Raw genomic sequence first — 6882 nt, 5'->3', positions numbered from 1 at the left:
TCCCAGACTGGCTGGTTGTTAAGAAAAAACAAAGAAAACAGTAACATTTCAGAACTAGCCTACAATCTATGTTAAATGTTAAATCATCATTCTAACAGTGTCCCCCTGGCTGAAAAACATGCCCTTTTCCTTGAAATCTGCCTTAGTATGGATGAAAAACTGCCAGTAGAAATTACCACATTTGCCATGACTGCGATTGGGTGGGTTTCTGCAGTTGGAGTCAATGAAACCATGGAAAATGTTGTTAGTAACAACTCTACGGTTATAAAAAAATCACCAAGTGACAGGTTTCTAGATTAAAAGGAAATATTAAAAATCCCTTTCAATATTTAAAGCTTACTTAACTAGTAGCACTTTACTTGACACTGACTCGTGTCATTTTCTTTCATTCTTCTTTTGATCCATGCAAAGAAGTTACATAATTGCAAATATCTTACCATGTCACCTTCTCATATGTATATGAGATGAAAGAATATTATCTCAACCTGAGTGATAAGCCCTGTACCAAAACTAGTGATAAAATCTTTACAATCAGATGATAAGTAAAAGTAAGAAGGTGTCTGTATTAGGCATGTTTTCTTTAATTTTTTAAAACATTGATTAAGGGGGAAAAAGTTATTCTAACATGATATTTAAGGTTAATAAGTAATGTCAAGCTTTTGTGACAGGTTAGCTGAGATATCTGTCAATGTACAGGCATCATTCAAGGTGCTTTTATTTACATGATTGTGAAGTGGCAAACCACCAATACTGTTTCACCGCTGATTCTAAATGTGCAAAGGGCATCAGAAGGCTTATTAACATAAAATAAAATTAGCCCTGGTCTGTTTTATTTTAAATTGATTTTTTTTTAAAGGAACTCAGTTCCTTTCCCATACTTGGTATGTAGTACATCTTTTTTTTTTCAGACTTAATTCTCCAAGTCTGGTCTGTCAGCCAGTATAAACAACACTTGATGAATGAGACTCAAGGTGTTTAGTCACCTGAAGCAGCTGTTTGAAGTAACTCTACACACAGCCTGAGGCCTGTGTTTTCACAGCTGTGGGAACTCTTCAAAAGCTTTCCCTCTTGGCCTAGCTCTTTGCTGTGGCTTTAGACTCTTAGCGCAAAATCTGGACAATTTCAAAAGGGCAGAATGAAACTAGAGACAGTAATTTTTGATGATTTTGAGCCAAAAACAGTCTAAAATAAATAAATGAAGTACATTTGAAAGTGCTTTACCTAGGTGGGCTATATATCTGAGAATTGTTCACTCTTCATGTGCCCATGCACTCAAAAAGGAAGACGTATGGGTAAAATACCACTCTGTTTACATGGCATTATTTTCATTTTCTTCTCCAATGCAGTTACATTCAAATTCAATTGGAAACACACATACCTGAAATAAACTTTGTGAGTTCTTTGAACTTTGAAAACTCTCCAAACTTGTAAACAGACCTGCAGTGATTAGTGAACTGGACTCCCCGCTGGTGAGCTTAGGAGAACTGGCCTCACAAAGGTCATATAATTTCTTCTCTTGGCCTGGTAGTGTCTGCTTTCATGACATGCCTCAATGTGTCCATTAGTGTAGCCAAGTTGGTGATGAGACTGAAAAAAAAAAAAATAGAACCGGCCTCTGAGCTGGTGGGGAAATTACAGTTTTGGAAAAGTGGGACCCAATCATGCAGCTGGGCTGAAATGTTATATTCAGAGTGAGATCATGCATCTGAATATGGGATTTTATTTGGGGGCGGGGTGGATTGGAACCATAAAGAATGATGATGAATTAGTTGGATAAGTGAGAGGGATGAAGGGCCAGGTTCTGCCACCCACTACTCACATTGTGTAATATCTCCCCCCTCCAGAAGCCCTGCTGATTGCAAATGGGACTGCTTGAGGTACTAATCATCGTGAGTAAGGGTGGCTGAGTCTAGTCCAAAGAGATTAGTGTCATTGAAAATGAAAGCAGTGGGGGATCAAATTGAACCCCAGGAATGGATTTCAGTGGATGGATTTGACCCAGTGGAGTTCTATTGGGGATATTTTTGGCCCAGTAAATAAAACTTTTCCACAAAAAGTCTCAAAAACACCACAAAGAGAAAATAAACAAACTGAACTCCAAGTTTTAAATGCTTTAAAACAAACGCATCAGTCAGACTAACAGAAGATAAGTGAGGACAAAAGCAGGGATAAACTAGGCCTGAGACAAAATAATATAAATGTCCCTGCTTCTCTGTTTTTGTAATTCCTCCCTCCCACTGTACTTTTACCTATTCTCTACTCCTTTGTTTCTCTCCTCCTCTCTCCTTTTCCCGGCCTCTCACAAATACTCTCATTTTAATAGAAAGAGCTCAGTTTACTCATATTCTTCAGCTATGGTACTATTCACATTCACCTTTATTAATATGTTTTTTCTTGTGTAATTTTATATTCATCATATACTTGGGCCCTATATTTTCAGCTGATTGTAGCCATTTTTCACACTGTCAATGCTTAGGCTGTAGGAGGAAGGAATTGGTGAATTATGACAAATAATATTATTTAAAATAAGTATTTATTAACAGTATAAACAATATAGTTAGATGATATGTGGAATAGTGTTCTCCATTTTTCATTTCTGTGATAATGCTTGTAAGTTTTAAAACAACAACAACCCTCTTAATTTTAACCCAACCTTTTTCTGAAGTAGTCATATATTGTCTCTCAAAGAAAGATTTGTGTGGAAAGAAACTTCCATGCTTCCATAAGAACATAAGAACGGCGATACTGGGTCAGACCAAAGGTCCATCCAGCCCAATATCCTGTCTACCGACAGTGACCAATGCCAGGTGTCCCAGAGGGAGTGAACCTAACAGGAAATGATCAAGTGATCTCTCTCCTGCCATCCATCTCCACCCTCTGACAAACAGAGGCTAGGGACACCATTCCTTACCCAACCTGGCTAATAGCCATTAATGGACTTAACCTCCATGAATTTATCTCCATGAATGATTCAGCATTCTGCAGGTCTATCCTGTCCATAAAAATAATTGTTTTCAAATCTCTGCCTTCTTTTCTGGCAGGCCTAGCCATATTTTGAAGGTGCACTCACACATATACTGTGGGTGGTACTGGTAGGCAAGCAGCTTTCCATAAGAAAGGAAGGATGGTGCAGTGATTAAGGCAGCAACCTGGCCTGCAAGAAACATTGGTTCAGGTCTCTGCTTTACCAAAGGCTCCCTATGAGGCCATGGGAAAGTCACTTAGTCTCTTTGTTTTAGTCCCCCATCTGTAAAATGGGGATAATAACTCTCCTGTACTGGACAGGGGTGTTGTGAGGATAAAAAACACTAGATTGTGAAGTGTTCAGATACTATGGTAATCGGGGCCATATGAGTATCAAAAGGTAGGTCTACACTTATGGTGACCTGTAGTATACAGACACTGCATGTCCAGATAGTACAGGTATAAATAGCAGTGTAGACAGTGATATGTGGCAGAGCAGGGTTCCCTACATGTCTGAACTCTAGGGTTTGTACCCTACTCAGCTCTTTACATGCCCAAGCAATCCCTTCCATGTCTACACTTCTATTTTTAGCATTGTAGGGTCCCACTGTGTCTCCACTGCTGGAGCCTTTCACTGCCGTGTGTACTTACACACCTCAGTGACAAGTCAGGACACAGCTGCTTTTCACTGCACTTGTAGTGCCTGTACTTTATACACTGCTATAAGTGTAGTCATAGCCTAAGATAAATAAACTGGGTGTGGCTACAAGTGTATGCATCTCAAAGGTGGCATATGCAATGTCCAGGATCTGAGTGAACACAAATTTTGGGCACATGCTCTGCATCAAGCTTTTGTAAAGGGGCTTCAGTGTGCTATGTTTTGTACTACCTGCTGTGACTTCTTCTTTATGACTTATCTCCCCCACCCACCAGGTTCTGATGGGCCAAAAAGCAGCCAGCACAACACTGGGGCGGCCTTTGCTGTGCCCTGTTTTCCTACTCAGTATGGTCCAAACAGACTTGGCAGTAGCCACTGTATCACTCAGCTGATCTTTTCATGGCAGGAATATGGCTTAAATACAAGGACTGATCACAGGGCATTTTAACTGAGTCAAACTTTGCTAATTAACATTCACAAACTTCACACACAAAAAACACCAACGAGAGCAAAACAACTCACTCCAGGCACACCCCAACATATAAGACAACAGGCTAGTGTGTGTGCACATGGACAGGCACATACCCACCCACAGACACTGGTTTGTTGTCCTCTGTTCCATCAAAAGGAGCAATGGGGGAGATATTAGACAATTAACAATTTTTGCTTAGCTTAAAGAAATAAACTATTTTGATGTTGATGTGCCCTGAGGCTGGAAAATCAACCCAGGAATGGCCAGAGTAGCATGTCCGTGAAGCGTGGACGGAGGAAAAGAATAAGTTAATCTAACATTGCATGTGAACAGATAATATCCCTGTACTATGTGCCTTGAATGAATAAGAACTCCAGTTTACCCATCCATGTCACTCCAAGCACCATTCATATCCCTCAGCCATGGAAATCTATGGGAGACAGAAAATGGAGCCGCCTTCTGGTTTGAACCTACAAAAAAATATTCTTACATCATCCTACAGCACCCATCCTTCTCTCAAATTAGACACAATATGTCTAGATCTGACACAATACCAGGCCCTTTTGCACACACTCATTCCTTGGCATACACATCTTCTGCACACCACCAGTAGCCCTGCTGGAGAATCCTATGTATGTCTCAGGATGCACAGGCACAACAGGACTTGCACACGCAAAAGGTTTTTAAAAATGTGTACACCAATCCTGCACTGAGCTTGCAATGGGTGGACCCCTGCAGCCACACAGAGCTCCATTGACTTCAGCGGGACTGGGTGCAAGCACTGGGGGCTACTTGCCAGTTCAGTGCAGCCCTTAAGGATCAAAACACAGCAAAGTTAGCACAGCAGTACAGGAGTGCCCCTTCTATTCCTGTGCCAGCTCCCCATTATTGGTAGTAGTGTGGGAGAGGAAGCAGACTTCCCAAAGCGGCTACATGTCCCTCCTGAAACAGGATGTGGGAAAAGGGCCAAATCCTGGCTCTGTCCCCTGAACACACCAATGGATTGCTGCACTGACACTTCAGGTAGCATGTATTGTGCAGGGTCTATACTCCCTTCCCAGGGTACTGAGAAAATCAAGAGGGACACTGTGATATCCTCAGTCAGTCTCCCTCTCAGGCTGCTCCATGAACATAACATAGTGCCCCTGTCCCTGGGCAGTTCATAATGTCATGATCTAACCCTAAATTAGCAAGTACCAGGTTTTGTTGTTGTTTTTAAAATGGCACAGGCCTTAAAGATTTCAGAATTTCTGGAGGACTTCAACTCTCAGGACAAGATGACATTGTTTTTAGCTTATACAAAATGACCTCTTCCTTTGTTTCAGGCTAGTTGCAATGAATGGTGAGAGCCTTTGATTGGGAATATGTTTAAAGAAGGATAGAATTATAAGGGGTCTTTTTCGGTGGAAGTTAAGGATTTTATAAAAGCTAAAAACAGCAAAATTCTAAACCCTCCTTGAACACTAATGCAAACATTACCTGGCTTTCAGACAAGAGTTTTATGAGTTCTTTCTCACCATAAACAGCAGTATTTTATTACTCAATTTAATTAAAACTTGTTCTAGAGACCACCTATGCCACGTGACCACGTGGTTCCTTTTACTTTTAGAGTGCTGTATGCTTCTTAACCTCTCCTGGTTTTCTGTCTGGATCATTTTGGGATTGGTTTTAACCAGTTTAATCTATATATGAAAAAATGCAAAAACTACTTAAGAGCATCTTTTAATAATCAGAAAATATATTTTGTGCATATAATAATTTACCTTAATTAATGAGGATTAGAAACTGTTAGGTTTATGTTCCTAAGCAGCGATAGTTATACATATTAGTGCTGCCTTTTTAAAATGTTGAATCAATTGTATTACTTACAGGTGATCAGAGTGAAAACAAAAAAAGCACATTAGGGGCCCAGTCCTTCAAACATGCACTTGAATAACTTTATGCATGGAAATAATCCTATTCAACTCAATGGGATGACTTATATGCATAAAGTTACCTGCCTACAGCACTGATCTTGCAAAAAGGTTATGCATGCACTTAACTTTATGCCTGTGAGTCCAGGAGGACTATTCGGATGAGTAAAATGTGTGCCTAGGACAAGAGCCGAAAAATGTAGGGGTCTATATGCCCTCTTCCATCATTTAAATTGTATTTGCTTTCTTCAGCTCTCAACATTTGTGTGTGCTATAGATTACTATCTCCAACTTCATGAAACGCACCAACATGCATTCACTGTTGATACCACACGCACCATAGATCAATCAAGGTCATATCAAACTTATTTTACTACTTTACCTATTTATAAAATGTAAAATATTCAATAACAAACAAACCTTGCTGGTGTAGAGTGGACAATTCACTACTGTGCATCTCTCATTTCTTTCAGTGAAACACTTTCCCCGGTTAAACAAAATGTCCATTGTCACCATTATCATTCATCTGGATCTCAGAGTGAGGAGTGTCTCTGTGATTTATATTTAGCTGTGAATATAGTGTACCTAAATATTTCATTTACATGAAATTTCAGAGAAATCAATATTAGATCTGATCGATATATAGTCACAACTATGAATCAAATTCCAGTACAAAATTGGACATGCGCTGCAAATTTAACATGTGAATAGGTGTTTAGTTGAGTGGTTACTGAGTTGCAATCATAGTTCTGCAGCATGCTTGGAATTAAAATGTTTGAATTCCAAAAGCTTGCTTAGTTTGGTCCTCCTAATCATGTTTCCATTGAAGTCAAAAGCAAAACTTCCAACGACTTCAATGGAAGCAGCTTTGGGAC

General features: G+C 39.8%; 1 long non-coding RNA gene across 1 annotated transcript in view; it reads right to left on the bottom strand.

Annotated features, from left to right (window-relative positions):
• Positions 1-1455: 1455 nt before the first annotated feature.
• Positions 1456-6882, bottom strand: part of LOC128845812 (uncharacterized) — a 195998-nt gene continuing 190571 nt past the window's right edge. The window contains exon 3 of the long non-coding RNA XR_008446727.1: positions 1456-1587. This is a non-coding gene — a long non-coding RNA (uncharacterized LOC128845812). The remainder of the gene's footprint in view (positions 1588-6882) is intronic.

Source organism: Malaclemys terrapin, chromosome 11 (genome assembly GCF_027887155.1).
Source record: "Malaclemys terrapin pileata isolate rMalTer1 chromosome 11, rMalTer1.hap1, whole genome shotgun sequence".
In the NCBI taxonomy this organism is placed as follows: domain Eukaryota; kingdom Metazoa; phylum Chordata; order Testudines; family Emydidae; genus Malaclemys; species Malaclemys terrapin.
Note: the sequence above shows the minus strand (reverse complement) of the source record. Positions and strands in the feature narration are given on the sequence as shown.